The sequence below is a fragment of the Microcaecilia unicolor genome, chromosome 1 (assembly GCF_901765095.1).
Source record: "Microcaecilia unicolor chromosome 1, aMicUni1.1, whole genome shotgun sequence".
In the NCBI taxonomy this organism is placed as follows: domain Eukaryota; kingdom Metazoa; phylum Chordata; class Amphibia; order Gymnophiona; family Siphonopidae; genus Microcaecilia; species Microcaecilia unicolor.
In genome coordinates, this window is record NC_044031.1 from 22,040,977 (window position 1) to 22,063,156 (window position 22,180).

Sequence of the window (22,180 nt, forward strand, 5' to 3'; positions counted from 1 at the left end):
CTTCCACACGTTCTAGTACTATGTTACTATGAGGCTCATTTTCAAAGCACTTAGCCTCCCAAAGTTCCATAGAAACCTATGGAACTTAGCCTCCCAAAGTGCTTTGAAAATATGCCTCTATGTAACTTAGTACAAGAACAGTGCTGGGCAGACTTCTATGGTCTGTGCCCTGAGAAAGGCAAGGACCAATCAAACTCAGGTATGAATATAAAGTACCACATACCATGTAAATTGAGTTTATCTTGTTGGGCAGACTGGATAGACCATACAGGTCTTTATCTGCCGTCATTTACTACGTTACTAAACCTGTAGCTCTATTCTCTAACTCTTCCTCTCTGCAGTATTTATCAAAACTACCTGTACTCTGTAATATGTCTTCTTAATTTCTATTTTTTTTATTAAATCTATACTATTCTGTAACGCCTCCTCTTATTCTCTACAGTATTACTACCCGTAATCAGCTCTATTCTGTAACAATTCCTCTAATTCTGTGCAGTACTTAGTACTAACTAAGCTATTTATCACTTAGCTATGCTCTGCAATACAGTGTTTATTATTACTCAGCTGTGCTCTGTAATATACCCTATTACTCTCCACAATATTTTTTAAATTCTCACCTGTGTGACAGTCTTCTTTCTCTTCTGATGACTCTTCCTCTTGTTTAATCCTTGATAACACATCAGGATCGACCCTTTCGTAGCCTGCTTTCAGCAAAACAAATGAAAATTGGGTTATGTTTCCCTTATAGTCTCTGAAAATACCCAGGAAGCTTCTTATGATGGGGGAGGGGAGGAAGGAAATATTACTGCTTCCATCATAAAGCAGAGGGATTTGGGGGTTATTATACCTCACTTTGAGTACTCCGGCACTGGAATTAGTCAAACGTTGGTATAATAAATAATTTTATCACCTAAGAAAGAGGAAGTTGATATTTTTAACAACCTCACGTATTATGAGATTCCTTAGTGTTCATCGATTCAGTGGGCCCTAGTGAGTCAACTTGCAGGATCACTGCTGAGCAAAAATCAAAAGGAGCTATGTACGACAGGAGAGATTGGGTGATGTGCAGGGACCACGAGGGGACTGAATTTGCTGATGACACAAGTTATTCAAAGTGGTTAAATTACAAGAAGATTGTAATGTTATCAATAGAAATCTAACAAAATAAAACATGGAAAAGAAAATAAGATGATACCTTTTTTATTGGACATAACTTAATACAACCTCAAAATAATCTCCAAGAATATTGCCTCCTCCCTCAAAACACCCAGGGAGAATCTGCTACAGTACAAGGAGAAAAAAATCCACAGACAGAATTCCCCTTGTAGTGACATACAATCCAGAGCTGGAAAAACTGAGGAAAATCATAAGAGATCTACAACCTATACTCCAGGAGGATGAATTTCTGAAAGAGATATTCCCATCCCCACCAGTACTGGCCTTCCGACAACCACCCAACTTAAAACACAAGCTAATCAGAAGTAAACTTCCATCACAGACTGAAATGGAACAGAAGGGCACACGTCCCTGTAATTTATCCAGTTGCAAACTATGCCAAAATATTTCACAGGACCCCACAGTTACCCACAAAGGAAAGATATTCAACATAATCTTTCACTTGCTCATCTTCCAATGTGGTATATATCATTCAGTGTAAAAAATGTAACGAAGGATGCTATATTGGAGAAACAGGCCAGATGCTTAAGACAAGATTCAATTTACATAGACATCACATGAACAATACAGCCAGTAGGGCCCCACCATGTTGGACAGCACTTCACAGAACCAGGACACTGTACCAGTGATTTCACAGTGAGAATCTGAAAGGTAACTTTAAAACCATACAAGAACGTAAGACCTATGAAGTCAGAATGATTGAATATTTTAACACCCAACAGAAAGGACTTAACAAGGATCTGGGGTTCCTAGCCCATTATAAACCATAAAGCTGTATGTCTCTGTTGATCACCCCAACCCTCACCTATCCACACCCATCCTGTTAGAATATCAATGATATGCTTTGATGTCCCCATGCATACCTCCGACCCACCCCCATCCTCCACCCTGTCAGACTGTCATATTAATGCTTGAATGTTTTCACTTATATACACTGTCAGCTAGCACATTTGCTTATTTCCGATCTGACGAAGAAGGGCAACCTTCGAAAGCTAATCAAGAAATGTATTAAGTTATGTCCAATAAAAAAGGTATCATCTTATTTTCTTTTCCATGTTTTATTTTGTTTGATTTCTATTGATAACCTTAAGAGTGGACTAACACGGCTACCACACTCCTCTACTTAAGAAGATTGTAAAAACTGCCAATAGGACCTTAAGAGACTGGGCATCTAAATAGAAGATCGCATTTAACGTGAGCAAATGCAAAGTGATGCTTGTAGGGAAGAGTAACCCAAACTAGGCAAAGTTCCAAATTATTTATTATATTTGTATCCCGCACTTTCCCACTAAAAGCAGGCTCAATGCGGCTTACATAGTAATAGGTAACACAGAATTTTGTTTTGTAAAGTAGGAAATGAAGTATAACATAATAAAAGGATGGATGGGTAGTAATAGGATGGGTAGGTAGGTAGAGACAGGTGATAGAGCGAGGAGGGTAAGGTGGGAGATAGAGTCTGGGTCAATGTCGTTTTCTCTTCAGTATATGTAAGGTAGATGGGTTCAAGAGATTAATCTGGGTCTTTTGGGTAGGCTTGTTTGAATAGATGGGTTTTTAGTGCTTTTCTGAATGGTAGGTTGGTCATGGATTGCTCGGATAGGTCTAGGAGAGCGTTCCATAGACGGCTGCCCAGGAAGGGAAATTGGATCCATAATAAGTTTTGTACTTGAGACCTTTACAGCTGTAGTGCAGGTTGAGGTACTTTCGTGAGGATGCAGACATGTTTCTTGCTGGAAGGTCGACCAGATTTATCATATAGTTCGAGATTCTCCGTGTATTATCTTGTGGATAAAAAGTCTGGGCTTTGAATTAGGAGTTCACTAGCTCAGGAAAAAGTACTTATGAGTACTAACCGCCACTTCGTAATACCTCGTCTTACTCTGAGCACTATCAGGCTTATTTTCGAAAGAGGAGGACGCCCATCTTTCAACACAAATCGCAAGATGGGAGTCCTTCTCACAGGGTCGCCCAAACTGATATAATGGAAAGCCAATTTTGGGCGTGCCCAACTGCTTTCTGTCGCGGGGACGACCAAAGTTCCCAGAGGCATGTCGGAGGCGCAGCGAAGGCGGGACTTGAATGTGCCTAACACATGGGCGTCCTCGACCCATAATGGAAAAAAAAAAAGTGTGTCCCTGACAAACACTTGGATGACTTTACCTGGGTCCTTTTTTTCTTACGACCAAGCCACAAAAAGATGCTCGAACTGACCAGATGATCACCGGAGGGAAATCGGGGATGGCCTCCCTTTACCTCCCCCAGTGGTCACTAATCCCCTCCCACCCTCAAAAAAAATTTTTTAAAAATATTTCTTGCCAGCCTCAAATATCATACCCAGCTCCATGACAGCATTATGCAGGTCCCTGGAGCAATTTTAGTGGGTGCAGTGCACTTCAGGCAGGCGGACCCAGGCCCATCCCCCCCATCTGTTACACTTGTGGTGGTAAATGTGAGCCCTTCAAACCCAGCAGAAACCCATTGTACCCACATTAGGTGCCCCCCTTCACCCCTTAGGGCTATGGTAGTGGTGTACAGTTGTGGGGGAATGGGTTTTTTGGGGTTTGGGGGGCTCAGCACTCAAGGTAAGGGAGCTATGCACCTGGGAGCAATTTCTGAAGTCCACTGCAATGCCCCCTAGGGTGCTCGGTTGGTGTCCTGACAGGTCAGGGGGACCAGTGCACTATGAATCTGGCTCCTCCCATGATCAAGGGCTTGCATTTGGTCGTTTCTGAGATGGGCGTCCTTAGTTTCCATTATCGCTGAAAATTAGAAATGACCAGGTCTAAGGACGATCATCTCTAGGGACGACCTAAATGTTAAGATTTGGGCGTTCCCGGCCGTATTATTGAAACGAAAGATGGACGCCCATCTTGTTTCGATAATACGGGTTTCCCTGCCACTTCGCCGGGATGTCCTGCGAGGACATCCTCAGGAACTTGGGCGCCCCTTTCGATTATGCCCCTCCACATTATCATTTAACTGTGGTCTGCAATACTTGGATAAGGGCGGGTTATCCTATATAATAATTCTCACTTCCAACGTTCTAATCTTGCTGTCTCAGACCGTGGCTCCTTTGGAGTTGGTCTGCTAGGCTCCGTAGATCGCTGACGTCACTGGACCCATTATGAAACGCAACCATGGATGCACAGGAAAACGTCAGGAGCAGAAGCTCCCCCCCCCCCCTCAGCGCATCAAACTCCCTCCCCTCCCTCACAGTTTCCAGGCCCCCTCACTTCTACTCACGCGGCGCCAGCTCCAATTTCCGGACCGGCAGGCAGCCATCAGGCATTGGTTGTCGGGCTCTGCAGCAGCTCTTCTTGCCTCTCACGTCACTGCCCCTGGAGGACGACCCCAGAGGAGTGCAGCAACGTGAGAGGCAAAAGGAGTGGCTGCAGAGCCGACAGCTAATGCCTGATGGCTGCCTGCAGTGCCACGCTCGCTTTTTAAAAACATTTTCGGTTGTTTTCTTTTGTAGCGGCCGCTGCTGCTCAACAGGAGAAGCAGCAGTGGTCGGAAATGGGAGCTGGTGCCGCGTGAGTAGAAGCGAGGGGGCCTGCAACTGTGAAGGAAGGAAGGAGGGAGGGAGGGGGACTGAGACCTTGAAACTCAGAAGGAGGGGGGGAGGGAGACCTTGAAACTAGGAGGGAGGGGGACACCACCGGAAACTCGGAGGGAGGGGAGACACCCCGGAAACTCGGAGGGAGGGGGGGGGGGACAACCCTGGAACTGGGAGGGAGAGGGGGACCCTGGCACACACATCTCATTCTCACATAACACTCGCACCCAGTCTCACTCTCTCTCTCTGTCACACACACACACTCGCACATTCACTCTCTCACACAGTCACTCTCACACACACTGGCTCAAACATACACACTCCGAGGAAAAACCTTGCTAGCGCCCGTTTCATGTGTGTCAGAAACGGCTTTTTGTACTAGTAAATAATAAATCACCTCTAATCTCTTCTCACTCTGTACAGTATATATTATTACTCAGCTGTGCTTAGTAATATACCCTATTACTTACTACAGTATTTTTATTACTCACCTGTGTATTATCACTTAACTATGCTCTGCAATACCTCTTCTTACTCTGTTCAGTGTTTATTATTACTCAGCTGTGCTCTGTAATATACCCTAATACTTTCTACAGCATTTTTGTTATTACTCACCTGTGTTCTACAGTATTTTTTTGTTATTACTCGTCTGTGTATTATCACTTAGCTACGCTCTGCAATACCTCTTCTTACTCTGTTCAGTGTTTATTATTACTCAGCTGTGCTCTGTAATATACCCTAATACTTTCTACAGCATTTTTGTTATTACTCACCTGTGTTCTACAGTATTTTTGTTATTACTCGTCTGTGTATTATCACTTAGCTAAGCTCTGCAATACCTCTTCTTACTCTGTTCAGTGTTTACTATTTCTCAGCTGTGCTCTGTAATATACCCTATTACTCGCCACAGTATTTTTTGTTATTACTCGTCTGTGTATTATCACTTAGCTATGCTCTGCAATACCTCTTCTTACTCTGTTCAGTGGTTTACTATTTCTCAGCTGTGCTTAGTAATATACCCTATTACTTACTACAGTATTTTTTATTACTCACCTGTGTATTATCACTTAACTATGCTCTGCAATACCTCTTCTTACTCTGTTCAGTGTTTATTATTACTCAGCTGTGCTCTGTAATATACCCTAATACTTTCTACAGCATTTTTTGTTATTACTCACCTGTGTTCTACAGTATTTTTTGTTATTAATCGTCTGTGTATTATCACTTAGCTACGCTCTGCAATACCTCTTCTACTCTGTTCAGTGTTTATTATTACTCAGCTGTGCTCTGTAATATACCCTAATACTTTCTACAGCATTTTTTGTTATTACTCACCTGAGTACTATCACTTAGCTATGCTCTGCAATACCGTCTTCTTACTCTGTACAGTGTTCATTATACTCAGCTGTGCTCTGTAATATACCCTATTACTCGCCACAGTATTTTAAAATCCTCACCTGTGTATGAGTGACAATCTTCCTTCTCGTCTGATGGCTCTTCCTCTTGTTTAAATCCTTGATAATATGTCAGGATTGATCGTTTCATAGCCTGATTTCAGAAAAAAAAATTAAAATGAGGGTTATGTTTCCCTTACAGTCTCTGAAAAATACCCAGGAAGGCGTCTTATGATGGGGTAGGGGGAGGGGAGAGAGGAACTTTTACCACCTCCATCATAAAGCAGAGGGATCTGGGGGTTATTATACCCTCGCTTTGAGTACTCCAGCACTGGAATGAGTCAAACATTTGTATAATAAATAATTCTATCACCCATGAAAGAGGGAGCTGATATTTTTAACATTCTTGCATATTATGAGATCCCTTAGTATTAATCAATTCAGGGGGCCCTAGCGAGTCAACTTGCAGGAGGAGAGAGGGTGATGTGCAGGGATCAGGAAAGGGACCTCAGGGTGATTCCATTTGCTGATAACACAAATTATTCAAAGTGACTAAATCACAAGAAGATTGTGAAAAATTGCCAACAGTACCTGATGAGACAGGGCATCTAAATGGCAGATGACATTTAATGTGAGGAAGTGCAAAGCGATGATGTAGGGAAGAGGAACCACATTAAGAGTCACTGCCCGGGAAAAAATACTTATCAGTACTATGTAATACCTCTTCTTACCCTGAGCGCTATATTATCACTTAAGTATGCTCTGCAATACCTGGCTAAGAGTGGGTTATCAATAATTAATTTAATCTAATCACTTCTTACTCTGTATAGTATATATTATTACTCAGCTGTGCGCTGTAATATACCCTATTACTCACTACAAGTATTTTTATTACTCACCTGTGTATTATCACTTAGCTATGCTCTGCAATACCTCTTCTTACTCTGTTCAGTGTTTATTATTACTCACCTGTGCTCTGTAATATACCCTATTACTCACTACAGTATTTTATTACTCACCTGTGTATTATCACTTAGCTATGCTCTGCAATACCTCTTCTTACTCTGTTCAGTGTTTATTATTACTCAGCTGTGCTCTGTAATATACCCTAATACTTTCTACAGCATTTTTTATTACTCACCTGTGTTCTACAGTATTTTTTGTTTTTACTCACCTGAGTATTATCACTTAGCTACGCTCTGCAATACCTCTTCTTACTCTGTTCAGTGTTTATTATTACTCAGCTGTGCTCTGTAATATACCCTATTACTCACTACAGTATTTTTATTACTCACCTGTGTATTATCACTTAGCTATGCTCTGCAATACCTCTTCTTACTCTTGTTCAGTGTTTATTATTACTCAGCTGTGCTCTGTAATATACCCTAATACTTTCTACAGCATTTTTATTACTCACCTGTGTTCTACAGTATTTTTTTGTTTTTACTCACCTGAGTATATCACTTAGCTACGCTCTGCAATACCTCTTCTTACTCTGTTCATGTTTATTATTACTCAGCTGTGCTCTGTAATATACCCTAATACTTTCTACAGCATTTTTTATTACTCACCTGTGTTCTACAGTATTTTTTGTTTTTACTCACCTGAGTATTATCACTTAGCTACGCTCTGCATACCTCTTCTTACTCTGTTCAGTGTTTATTATTACTCAGCTGTGCTCTGTAATATACCCTATTACTCACTACAGTATTTTTATTACTCACCTATTATCACTTAGCTATGCTCTGCAATACCTCTTCTTACTCTGTTCAGTGTTTATTATTACTCAGCTGTGCTCTGTAATATACCCTATTACTCTCTACAGTATTTTTTGTTATTACTCACCTGTGTATGAGTAACAATCTTCTTTCTTTTCTGACTCCTGCAGTTCCTGGACAAATGGCTCTCCCTCTTGTTTAATTCTTGATAATATGTCAGGATTGACCCTCTCATAGCCTGATTTCAGCAAACAAATGAAAAATAAGTTATATTCCCTTACAGTCTCTGAAAAATAACCAGGGAAGCATCTTATGATGGGGAGGGGAGGGAGGAACTATTACCACCCTCCATCATAAAGCAGAGGGCTCTGAGGGCTATTATACCTCGCACATTATGAGATCCTTAGTATTAATCGAGTCAGGGGGCCCTAGCGAGTCAACCTGCAGGATTCACTGCTGAGCCCAACAGCTACTAAATTGGATCAATATTTCTACACACTCAGACCTTCAACTGATCGCTATTAATGCTCTTAAGGAGCCTCTCCTGGATGTTTAAATTATTTTGAATATCAGGCCCATAGTACTCAGCTGGAGCCTACACCAGGGTGAAGGAGCATAAATTAGTAAAGTCAGCTACTAACTACTACTACTACTATTTAGCATTTCTATAGCGCTAACAAGGCGTACGCAGCGCTGCACAAACATAGAAGAAAAGACAGTCCCTGCTCAAAGAGCTTACAATCTAATAGACAAAAAATAAAGAAAGAAAGCAAATCAAATCAATTAATGTGAACGGGAAAGGAAGAGAGGAGGGTAGGTGGAGGCGAGTGGTTACGAGTCAAAAGTAATGTTAAAGAGGTGGGCTTTCAGTCTAGATTAAAGGGTGGCCAAGGATGGGGCAAGACGTAGGGGCTCAGGAAGTTATTCCAGGCGTAGGGTGCAGCGAGACAGAAGGCGCGAAGTCTGGAGTTGGCAGTAGTGGAGAAGGGAACAGATAAGAAGGATTTATCCATGGAGCGGAGTGCACGGGAAGGGGTGGTAGGGAAGGATGAGTGTGAGAGATACTGGGGAGCAGCAGAGTGAGTACATTTATAGGTTAGTAGAAGAATTTGAACAAGATGCAAAAACGGATAGCTGATGATGACGACTCACAAAACCCGATATTCAGTGCTATTTAAAAGGTCAGGAACAGCTCCTGGCCGTTTACTGGTTATCTCCACTGAATATTAGCAGTTAGCCAATAACTACTATGTTGCATGAATATTCAAGCGCAGGCTGGCTAAGTTTAGCTGGCAAATCCGACCACATAAATAGCAGTCCTATGTTGCCTGCTATAAACTTGCTCGGCCGGCATTAAATACTCGCTTAGCCAGTTAAGTTAGACCCCCCCCCTCCCCCCGGTCATTCAAAGCCAGTCGCTGGAAATGGCCCCGGCATTGAATATCCAGGATCAGCAGCGGCAGCTAACCACAGTGCCTGTCGCCAGCTGAATATCGGTGGGGGGGCAGTATCTGCCGCAAGCTAATCCAGGCTGCTACTTTTCCAGTCACAACATCACTATGGTAAGATGAGAAGTTGGCAAAAGCTGGGTTAGTCTAGCTTACGAGGCAATTTTTCCCACATTTGGCAGTGTGGCTGGAGTCTACCAAATAAGGTACAGATTCCCCTATATGGCAAACTGACCCTGCTCAATGCATCCCAGGATGCACCAGGCAGGGTAAAGCACTGCCATTTTCAAAGACGATGGCACCATGGCAGGACGAGTGGACATCATTCATGCCTAATTACGGTACTCCCAAATTGCAAAAAAGTGATCTACAAAACTGTCCACTCTGCAGACTTCACTTAACTAGGAACCAAATGGTGAAACTCCTTACCACCCAAAATAAGAAATATACAGGACTAGTAAAAAAGGCCCGTTTCTGACACAAGATGAAACGGGCGCTAGCAGGTTTTCCTCGGAGTGTGAGAGAGTGAATGTGCGAGTGTGTGTGTGTGTGTGTGAGAGAGAGAGTCTGGGTGCGAGTGTGTGTGTGAGAATGAGTGTGTGTGCAAGTGCTTTTGTGAGACACAGTGTGAGAGAGAGTGTGTGAGACACAGACTCTCTGTGAGACTGAGTGTATGAGACCAAGAGAGTGTGTGAGTGAATGTGATACAGTGTGAGACATAGAATGTGTGAGAGACAGTGTGTGAGAGTGAGAAAGACATTGACTGTGAGAGACAGTGTGTGACAGAGATACCTCCCCCCCCCTCTTTGGTGTCGGCCCCTCCTCCCTCTCTCTGGTGTCAGCCCCCCCCCCCCTCTCTCTCTCTGGTGTCTCAGCATTACTGTGCAGGACGCTGAGCTCTGGCTGTGCTTCAAGGAACTGACCAATCCTATTTAATAGAATGCACCTCCAACATTCTGAAGCCGAGAAACCTCGTGTGGTTGGTCACTTCTGCTTGTGACGAACCCGGAAGTACGTGACGTCAATTCAGGAGATGGATACAGAGAGCAGGAATGCCTCAGCCATGCAGTCAGCTTCAGAATGTTGGAGGTGCCTTTTATTATATAGGATATACTAGATTCTGCAAAGTCCTCAAATTGTTCCTATTCAAACAAACCCTCACAAAGAACGACCATATCTCAAACAATTACCTGACTTGGTTACTCTATTTACCATTAACTTTCTCTTTGCTTCGTGTACAATTTCTTATTCATAATCGATTTTCTAAATGTTAAAATCCATAGCTATCCCAGTATGTTTATGATATTGTATTGTAAATTTGGATTCTTATAACAAATTACTTTCTTATGCATTATTCTTTGTGATGTATCCTATACTGTTTAATGTAAGCCGCACTGAACTCAAACTTGTTTGGGATCATGTAGAATATAAATGTCACAAATAAATAAATAATAAAATTGGATTGGGAGGGGCAGCCAGACACCAGACAGTTGTGTTTTTAAGTTGGGGAAGAGGGGCCCGATTAACGGAGAGAAGGAGGGGTGCCAGTAGACACCAGGGATTTCCTTTTTAAATTGAGGGTTCGGATTGGGTTACAGGGTGGGGAGAGATTGGTCCTTGTGTCCTAACTAGTTCCTTTGCTATAATTTTCATACGAGGGAATCTCTTACTGCAAAGGGTCTTTCTTTCAAATATACCCAGGGGTCATCCAGGCAGGGAGATGGGTCAGATCAGTCTGGGGGAGGGAGATTGAGCCGATGCAGACCACGGGCATTTTTAAAAAATGTCTCCCTAGAAAATTATGATTTTATGATTTACTAGTAAAAAAGGCCCGTTTCTGACAGAAATGAAACGGGCGCTAGCAAGGTTTTCCTCGGAGTGTGTATGTTTGAAGAGAGAGTGTGTGTGAGAGATGGAGTGTGTGTGTCAGAGAGAGAATGAGAGAGAGACAAAGTGTGTTTCTGTGAGAGAGAGAGAGAGAGAGAGTGTGTGTGAGAGACAGAGTGTCTGTGTGTGACAGAGAGATAGAGTGTGATAGACAGAGAGTGTGTCAGAGAGTGTATGTGAGAGACAGTGAGTGTGTGCTCCCCTCTCGCAGGTCCCCCACCCCCACCTCTCTGATCTCAGGACCCCCTCTCCACCTCCCTCTCCCCTGCCCCTCCCTCCAGCCATCCATGTCCAGCGACCCTCCCCTCCTCCTCCCCCTGCCCCCCCCCCTCCCGCCACCCATGTCCAGCGACCCTCCCCCCCCCCCCCCCCCCCCGTGCATCAAACCCCCTCGCCACCCATAGCTGCCACTGGTAACGCTGTCCAGCCGCTGCTGCTTCTCCTGTTGAGCAGCAGCAGCCGCTACAAAAGAAAAAAAAAAGCCATAAATGTTTTTAAACATCAAGCGCGGCACCGCAGACAGCCATCAGGCATTGGCTGTCGGCTCTGCAGCCGCTCCTCCTCTCACCTCTCACATCACTGCACTCCTCTGGGGTCTTACTCGGGGGGCAGTGACGTGGAGATGAGAGGAGGAGCGGCTGCAGAGCTGACAGTGACGTGGAGGCGAGAGGAGGAGCGGCTGCAGAGCTGACAGTCAATGCCCGTTGGCTGTCTGTGGTGCCGCGCTTGAAGTTTAAAAACATTTATGGCTTTTTTTCTTTTTGTAGCGGCCACTGCTGCTCAACAGAGAAGCAGCAGTGGCCGGACAGCATTACCAGTGGCAGCTGCGGGTGGCAAGGGGGTTGATGTGCTTCGGGGGAGGGGGGATGTTTGATGTGCCGGGGGGGGGGAGGGGGCTTGGGTGATGCGCCGAGGGGGTGTTTGAGCAGCGCACTCACTGCTAATTCCCAGGCAGGGGGAGGAGTAAGGAACTTGCTCCGCGTGTTTCCCTACTCCTCCCCCTGCCTGGGAATCAGCTGTGAGTGATGTCAGCCTGGCTACGGAGCCCAGCTCAGCAACTCCAGGAGCCATGGACACAGGCAGCTACTTTAGAACGTTGGTGGTAAGAATTATTATATAGGATAAGCATTTTCTAGTGATCTAGGCACAAACATTCACGCCAGCCCTATGGATGCTATAAGTGGTTGAGCCTAAATTACCTGCGTCTATTTGTGTTGCTCTGCTAGATTTGTACAGGAAAGGAGGTGCCATCTTCCTTTACAGAATAATCTCCAAATAAACACCTTCTCGGTTAAATAGCACTTAGCTGGCTAAGCGATAAAATTCAGTGAGAGACAGACGGTTAGCTTTTCTGAATATTAGTGTTTAGTGCATGGGACCTCACCTGACTCTATATATGGTGCCAAAAAACTTCCCACCTAGTCGTATTCTATAAACTGTACCTAAATCTAGATTTAAGAATATGCCTAGTGCCCTGCCTATACCTAACTCAAGGCGTGTTTGTTTAGAGTTTGGTCACGTCTTGAGACAGCTTTATAGCGAAACCATGGCCAAAGTCACTGTGATTTGATTTTTTGTTACTTTCTCTTTGTTTGTCACGTTCAAGTTGTAGATCCAGTAAATTGAATACAAGTGGAGTTTTAACAATTTTTTTAAAAGGTTTGTTATGTCAATGAAGAGAATTAACCCTTGTTAAGTCCTTTTCACCCTCTAAGTTTTTGAAACGGGTGGAGTTTAGTTACGAAGGCTTTTTCCCTTTTGAATTTAGTGTATTCCACAAGTCTATTGCAATTTGGAAAGTACTTTGGACTTATTTATATTTTTTTATTTGTAGCATTTGTATCCCACATTTTCCCACCAATTGCAGACTCAATGTGTTTACATTTGCCGTAATGGCGGTTGCCATTTCCGGTAACAGAATTACAAATGGTATTGCGTTAAGGTGTATACATATGTGGTAACATACATAGAACATAACATATATGGAACAGATCATGGTATGGGAGGTGTGGATAGTGGAGGGCAGACTTATACGGTCTGTGCCCTGAAAAAGACAGGTACAAATCAAGGTAAGGTATACACATATGAGTTTATCTTGGGCAGACTGGATGGACCGTGTAGGTCTTTTTCTGCCGTCATCTACTATGTTACTATATATATATATATATATACTAGCTGTTAAGCCCGTAACAACGGCTAGTTTTTGTTTTCCTACGGCCCACCAACCCTGCTCCTCTCCCCTGCCCTCCCCCCAGCATATTTCCCTCAGTTCCGCCCCCTCCTCCTCCGATTTCCACGCCCATGTCCAAGCCCTCCTCCCTATTGGGCTGTATTGCTGGTGGAGGCGGGGCTTGGACTTCTACACTCTTAGCGTTCTGAGTGACTCTACTGCGCATTTTCAGGTGAGTCGGTCACTTGCCGTTTATATGTTTGATACCATGTGCTTACATACATGGTAAAGAAGAATAAATTATGGTATTGCATGAAGGATCCTGAGTAATAAATAGGATTGTAACATACGTTAGGTCATCGACTATAGAGAGACCCTATTCAACGCAAGGTTTAAAGTGGTATTGCTTGATCATATGAGATTGTTTGGCGAGCATATGGACATACTGACTCTCTTATCCTCTTCATTATTGAACATTGGTTCCGCCCCAACCATTTCAATGGAAAGGTTCAGAATTCTTGGCCCTTTTCATGGCATCGGAAGAGACCAGGGGCCCCGACCTTAATATTTCTCTCTAGAGACTGCTGTAAATCCTCTAAAGAGCTGCTGTCCTCGCACACAGAAGTTTCATTCCCAAGAGGTGGAGAAGACCAGCAGGATCAAGGTTTAAAAGAGCAGGAACCAAGACTGATTCTTGGAGCACATGACATGGTTTTTAAGGTCCTGACCTGCTCTTTCCCTGTAATTAACACATGGAAGCAGCAGTTAATGATGATTTCTCATATTACTCTTATTTAGTGATCCTGGAGACAATTCTGCAGTTTTACGAGCAACTCACAGTGCCAGACATTGTCATAAGCTGAGGAAAGGTAGCAAGAACAGGTTTGTTTGTTTTTTAAAATTGATCTCAAGGGGGTCACGTGATGCGCTGGGAGCGGTAGCAGCATAGAGGCTGAGCTCCGGGTCCCCGCTCCTCACATATCCGTTAATTACCGAAAACAGCGGAACAACCGGAACCTAAACAAGACCCAGGCTTTCGGAGTGTGCATGGAACATTTCTTGCTCCCCATGCCGGCTGGAACGTCCAAACGAAGCGTAAAGGTGGAGAAAGGGAAGCTACCACCCTCTCCTGCGGAGCCCAAGATGGCGGATAGCGGGCGGGAAGAACGCGATGAATTTTCAGAACGGCAGCTCACCCAGTTGACCACGGCGGTAGTGGCGGCTCTGGAACCGAGATTTCAATCGCTGGCGAATCAACTGGGGAAGATGGACGCAAACATGGCGGAGCTATCAAAGCGGACACACGAGTTAGAACAGAGGGTATCTACCCTGGAAGACACGTGCAATGCTAGCCAGCCACGAATGGCGGAAATAGAACAGCAACTCAAGGTACAGGCCGAGAAAATGGAAGATCTTGAAAATAGAGCGCGGCGCTCAAACTTGAGGCTGGTCGGTATTCCTGAGTCGATCGCCGAGAAGAGTTTGGGCCCCCTACTAGAAAAATGGTTTGCAACAAGAATTCGCCCTTTCGGACAGCAGTGGGGGCTTCTGCATCGAGAGAGCCCACAGGCTGGGGAGATTTCAAGCAGAGAAACAGAAACCCCGCGTGGTCATCATTAAAATACATAATTTCATTCACAAAGAAGAGATCATGCAAGGATTTAAATCAAAAAGGGACAATCTACAATATGATGGAAAGCGGATTTTAATTTTTCCCGATTACTCTGCAGGACTGCAGGAAAAGAGAAGACGGTTTCATCCAGCATGTTCTACTTTAGCGGAGAAGAAAATTCGCTTTGCTCTGGCATACCCAGCGACTCTTAAAATCCAGAAAGACGGGAAGTGGAGCACCTTTACTTCTGAGAAATTGGCCATGGACTACATAAATAGAGATTTCTGGTTTGATGAGACGCAGTGCTCTAAATAACGTATGGAGCTGAAACTGAATAGTGGAAGTTAGAGGACGGTTACAATTGAGTTTTTGAAAGCTGGAGTAAGCAATAAGGTTATAGGGGAACCTTGGTGACGACAAGTTGGCGTCACGATATAGCAGTTATGATGGGGTGTTTAAGGGGGGGGAAGGGAAATGTTTAAAACAGGTTATGTTGGTTCAAGGACAGGGGTTGGGGGCGGGGGGAAGTTCGGGAGGGATAGTGGGCTGTTCTAACTATGAATGCGGGATAACAGGCTGTGGAATTGTATTATGGATGGGCAGGGAGAGGTCTCCTAAGCTAACAATAAAAAGGAACAGTTGGATGCCGGGGAAGGGCTGGGGCCCTGGCGCCAATAAATTAGCAGGAAAGGTACAACTGATGGATTGTTTGGTGTGCTGGCTCTTCTAGCTACAAAATAATTACATGGAATGTGGGGGGAGTTTCATCCCCGATAAAACGGAGGAAGATCCTCACACATTTGAAGAGGTTGGGAGCTGACATAGCCTGTATACAGGAGACCAGGCTCTCTGATGAAGAACATCAGAAATCACAGAGAGCCTGGGTGGGTCAAGTAGATTATGTGTCATCTGGAAAGAGGAAGGGGGGAGTGGCGATTTTATATCGCAAACATCTGGTCTGTGCATCTGAGGTCATGTTAGGGGATGATAATGGGCGCTATCTGCTAGTTAAATTAAATCTACAAGGGTCTGAAATATTTTTTCTATCTGTATACGCACCCACCCCCTCTACTCCAGATTTCTTTTCAGAGTTATTACGTATTCTGTTACCATACAGAGATAAGAGGTTAATAATTGTTGGGGATATGAACACACTGATGAACCCAAATATGGACTGCACAGGTAGACGGAATGAGGGAGGGGGGGGTGGTGGAGACCGAGGGATCCTTCCAGCATTTGTCACTGATCTTGGGATGGTGGATGTTTGGAGGTCCCTGTTCCCTGAGGTAAGGGACTACACTCACAGATCTCGGGCCCATGGGACTTGGGCCCGTTTAGATTACCTGTTTATATCTGGCCCACTTTTTTCCAATGTAACAGCAGCTGGCATAGAACAAGAGCTGATTTCGGACCATTCCCCAGTGTGGTTTCAGCTGACAGATCATAAGGAAAGTCAGACAGCTAGGACATGGAGATTTCCAAATTATTTAATTAAAGATGCGGATTTCACGAAGTTCTTACACCAAAAATGGGAGGAATTCTCCATGCATAATCAGCAGCACAAATCTGACCCGATTTTGTTTTGGTGCACAGCAAAAGCTGTGATGAGGGGGGAAGTTATCTCCTATGTAGCGGCAAGGCGGCGGAAAGTAGCAGCTAGCATTATTAATCTGTCAGATCGGTTGGGTGGGGCCAGGCGCACTTATTTGAACTCCCCGACTCAAGTTAATAGATAATAACTATGAGGCTCTCCAGGCCACCTTAAATTCGTTAATACACGAACAGACCCAAAGAGGCCTAATATATCAAAAATACAGATTACATAAACATGGTAATAGACAAGGGAGCGTATTGGCGAAACTAGTTCGGCCATGGGCGGGAAATCGCACTATCACGGCCATGAAGAATGAGGCGGGAGAATTAAGGAACAAAACTACTGACATTTTACAAATTGTACAGACACATTTTCAGGAATTGTATAATTCATCTGGTTCTCCCCCGCAGCAAGCAGTAGAGGCACTTTTAACCAGGGCGGGGATGCCAAAGTTAACACCAGAATCTCGGGAGCACTTAGCTCAACCCTTACAACCGAGAGAGCTCCAAAAGGCTATTTGTGGCTTGAAACATAACTCGGCGCCTGGGATTGATGGTTTTTCCGGAGAGTTTTATAAAACATTACAATTGCCTCTGATTCCGACTCTGTTAGACTATTTTCAAGAAGTGACAGAGGGAGGGGAGTTCCCGAAACATGAAAACACGGCCTTAATTACGTTGTTACTAAAGCCAGGGAAGGAGGCGTCGGACCCTGACTCCTACCGCCCTATATCGCTCATCAATGTGGATATTAAACTATTTGCCAAAATGTTGGCTAATAGATTGGCAGAGCACATACCAGTCTTGGTAGGCCCAGCACAGGTGGGATTCGTACCTAAACGACATTCGGTTTTACATGTTCGTAGAATCCTTCTTGCCATGGCTCACTGTAAAAGTAACAATGAACCCCTAATGCTAGTAAGCTTGGACGCCTCCAAGGCCTTTGATCATGTCAATTGGTGATATCTGCTACAGTTACTGGAGTGGGTGGGGCTACCGGAAGAGGCCATACAGATTATCCGGGTGCTCTATACAGGACTGGGTGCGCAGATCATAGCAAATGGAAACAGATCGGAGTGGTTCCCAGTCAAGCGAGGAACGAGGCAGGGGTGTCCCCTGTCCCCGTTCCTCTTTGATCTTTCTTTAGAGCCCCTGATAAGACTTCTGAATGGGTCCCGGGAGATTAAGGGGGTGCAGATGGGAGGGGGGGAGGTCAAAACATTAGCGTATGCGGACGATATTTTTCTGGTCTTGAGGAACCCCCAGCCCTCCCTACAATGTACCCTAGCAGTTTTGGAAGAATATGGTGGGTTATCGGGATTCGCATTAAATCTGCAGAAATCTGGCACCCTAGCAGTGGATAATGCTGTACGTGAGAGGTGGCAGGGAATTTTTCCACTGCAATGGGCAGATCAGGCTTTGAAATATTTAGGAACAATGATACCCCGGGACGTGACCTCTCTGTACAGAATTAACGTGGGTCCACTGTTAGAAAGTACGAAGCATAGATTGTCTCTGTGGCAGACTTTGCCACTATCACTATGGGGGCGTATTGCTCTCTTTAATATGCTCATAGTACCGAGATGGCTGTATCTCTTTCAGCAATTACCTTTGTACTTGAAAGGAAAAGATGAGAAAGCCCTAGATAGATGGATTCAGAGATTTTTATGGAAGGGGAAGCGCCCCAGACTACCGATGACAGTGATTACAACCCCGCGGGAACAGGGGGGGATGGGACTCCTGAGTGTAAGGAATCTATCAATTGCCAGCGCGATGCGCCATATTAATGATTGGTATCGGGGTACTCAGGAGTTTTCTGTCACTGAGGTTGAGATTTCCATTTTTCCTCGGATACACTTCAGTTATTTATTACACTCGGGTAACCGATTACCTACATTAGCGTTTCAGAAGCACCCCTTGTTACAATCACTTAGAAACACATGGCGGTGGGTGTGTAGGAAACATCATTTCACGGCAAAAACCACTCCTCTATTATCCATTAATAATAATCCTGACTTCCCACCGGGACAGGGCAACAGCATCTTCAGACAATGGGCAACGAAGGGTATCCTTTATTTATCACATGTAGTTAATGAAGAGGGGAAAATAAAACCTCTCACGACATTGGTGGAGGAATTCGGTATACAGGGGAGGCATCATTTTGAGTATTTACAGTTGAAGCATTATATAACATCCTTGTTGTGGACCGACCTAACAGAGGATGTAATAGACACTCTAACAGAGACATACACATTAGGTGCGCAGTTATCGGTTCCTCTCAGGTTTCATCACCAGCAGTTAAAAGATTCTACCTCTGAAATAGACTATGGGCGCTTGGCCCGAGATTGGTCAAAAGATCTGGAAGCTGCAATCACGATTGACATATGCAAGGAGTTTATTAAAAAATTGTATCGGTTGCAATTGTCAGTTACACAGTGCGAGAGACTATACAGATTTTTATTAAGAACATATAAGCCACCTAAGAGGGCTGCACGCGTGATAGAAACCTGTGATGGGACCTCTCCTAGATGTGGTGGAGGAGAAGCAGGTTTAGGTCACATGTTCTGGCTGTGCCCCTTAGCAAAGGAGTTCTGGGGGGAGATCACTCAAGCATTACAACAAATGTGGGGGTGCACCGTAGTCCGCGATCCCCTCCTATTGTTCTATAAATACAAATTTTCAGGACCACCACCTCCGGGGTTCAAGCGTTTTGTGTGTTTGGCGACACTATATGGGATCTCCACCATTTTAAAGTTCTGGCTGTCTGACTTGAAACCATCACTGGCATACTGGAGAACACAGCTACTGTATCAAATGAAACTTGAAAGATGTGGTGTCCATTCACTGGACTCTGTATCAGGGGAGAAATTCCGCATACACTGGGAACCTTTGTGGTTGACCATGCCTTCCAGAGGCCGCAGCTATATTCTGAACATCTGAACAGCTCAAAGGGGAGGGGGAGGGAGGAAGGGGGGAATAGATACATGAGAAGTGGATTCCATTGTTTGTATAATTTTTAGGTTAAGTTGTATTCATAAGTAAAGACAACAACAATTGTTACTCGGCTGGGGAGGGGCGGGAGAAGGGTAGCCTTGGTTAATGTTAAATGGGATGACGTACAGACAAGTGCAAATTTGTTCAAGGTGATGTTATTGAAATATGTCTTGTGCGTGGTTAAAAGACTGTACTGTTTCTTGTCTGTGCAATGTCATCAATAAAAACTATTGAATATAAAATTGATCTCAAAGGCTGCTTCACTAATGTATTACATCCAGGTCCTGAGCATTTGTTTTCAGTCCTGTTACAAGAGCTAGAGGAGGATCTGTATCTGATTTAAAGGGGAAGAAACACACGGGGAACACTGGATAGTCTTATGGTCACTCAGTCCTGGCCTCGCACTGTGGAGGAGTGGCCTAGTGGTTAGGGTGGTGGACTCTGGTCCTGGGGAACTGAGTTCGATTCCCACTTCAGGCACAGGCAGCTCCTTGTGACTCTGGGCAAGTCACTTAACCCTACATTGCCCCCTGTAAGCCGCATTGAGCCTGCCATGAGTGGGAAAGCGCGGGGTACAAATGTAACAAAAATAAAATAGATACTATTGGAGATTCTACATGGAATGTTGCTACTATTGGAGATTCTACATGGAATGTTGCTATTCCACTAGCAACATTCCATGTAGAAGCCTGCGCGGCCACATTGGTGATCTGCAAGGGCCGACTTCTAGTGGAATAGCAACATTCCATGTAGAATCTCAAATAGTAGCAACAGTGGAGGAGTGGCCTAGTGGTTAGGGTGGTGGACTTTGGTCCTGGGGAACTGAGTTTGATTCCCACTTCAGGCACAGGCAGCTCCTTGTGACTCTGGGCAAGCCACTTAACCCTCCATTGCCCCAGGTACAAATAAGTACCTGTATATGTAAGCCGCATTGAGCCTGCCATGAGTGGGATAGTGCGGGGTACAAATGTAACAATAAATAAATAAAATCTTAAGACTGAAAGCAGAGCCCAGACAGATCATACGTAGAAGTTTCTGGAGTGGAGGAGCTACAGAAAAATGTATCAAATTCTTTTTCATAAATCAGATGCTGTCTACTGAAAATGCAGATAAATACAGTCCTTACCCAGAGAGATCAGGGTCTCGTAATTCTCCTTCATCACCTCCCTGTAAAGTTCCTTCTGCCCTTCATCTAAATACTCCCACTCCTCCTGGGAGAAAGAGACAGCGATGTCCTCGAATGCCACCCGCATCTGAAATACAAACCAGAAACACTCTCAGGAACAGGCGGAGGTGCTCAGAAAGCATTAGATTTCAGCTGGCTTCATTCTCTTAACATTTAAGGATGGAAGACGGGTTGCCAGGAACTGTCAGACTTCTTCCCCTGGGTTTGTCCCTAGACTCAGTTTTGACTGTGGACACCAGATCTGTCCTCTTTCTCTGTTATTGTTCAGTTCAACAATTGAACCATTACTTGAATAGATTTGAGTTTCTCTGCAGATATTTGGTGAAAAGTTTCAATAAACTGCACAGAAATCTCCATTATACACTGTCAATGTCTGACTTGTTTGACGAACCTTGTGAAAATAGCACCAAGGGTAATAAAGATATTAGATAAATATAATGGTGAATCTGCTTATCAAGGGGCCCTTTTACAAAGGTGCGCCAAAACGTGGCCTGCGTTAGTGTGGGCGCATGTTTTGGACACACCGCTTCTGGAAACAAGTTTGTTTTTTGTTTTTTAAATGGGCCAGAAAATGGACGTGTGGCAAAATGAAAACCAGCAAGTGTCCATTTTTGGACTGAGACCTTAATGCCATCCACTGACTTAATGGTAGGGTCTCACGCGCTACCTGGGCGGTAAGTATGCATTCCAGCTTATAATCGAACGAGAAAAACGCCCAAGTTCCGACCTAAATCGGGAGATGGGCGTTTATCTCACAAAAACGAATAAAGCGGTATAATCGAAAGCCGATTTTTGGGCGTTTTCAACTGCACTCCGTCGCGGATGCGGACAAAGTTTATGGGGGCGTGTCAGAGGTGTGGCGAAGGCGGAACTGGGGCGTGGTTATCTGCCGAACAAAGATGGGCGCATTTCACCGATAATGGGAAGAAAGTATGCGTTTTTAGCTAGAATTTAGGACACTTTTCCTGGACCCTGTTTTTTCACGAATAAGGCCCCAAAAAGTGCCCTAAATGACCAGATGACCACTGGAGGGAATCGGGGATGACCTCCCCTGACTCCCCCAGTGGTCACTAACCCCCTCCCACCACAAAAAAATGATGTTTCACACATTTTCATTTTCACCCTCAAATGTCATACCCAGCTCCCTGGCAGCAGTATGCGGGTCACTGGAGGAGTTGTTAGGGGGTGCAGTGGACTTCAGGCAGGTGGACCCAGGCCCATCCCCCCTACCTGTTACAATTGTGCTGCTTAATGCTTATTAGTCGTCCAACCCCCCCAAACCCACTGTACCCACATGTAGGTGCCCCCCTTCACCCCTTAGGGCTATAGTAATGGTGTAGACTTGTGGGCAGTGGGTTTTGAGGGGGATTTGGGGGGCTCAACACACAAGGGAAGGGTGCTATGCACCTGGGAGCTCTTTGACCTTTTTATTTGTTTTTGTAAAAG

General features: G+C 44.5%; 1 protein-coding gene and 1 long non-coding RNA gene across 2 annotated transcripts in view; both read right to left on the reverse strand.

The window, feature by feature from the left end:
- LOC115463276 (zinc finger protein 271-like) overlaps positions 1-22,180 on the reverse strand; it is a 972,359-nt gene that overhangs the window by 928,329 nt on the left and 21,850 nt on the right. The gene's annotated exons all lie outside the window — the stretch shown is intronic.
- Positions 618-20,761, reverse strand: LOC115464040. Its single transcript, XR_003941234.1, has 3 exons — positions 20,675-20,761; positions 6,190-6,280; positions 618-701 (listed from the first exon to the last, which is right to left on the reverse strand). It is a non-coding gene; the product is annotated as an uncharacterized LOC115464040 (long non-coding RNA).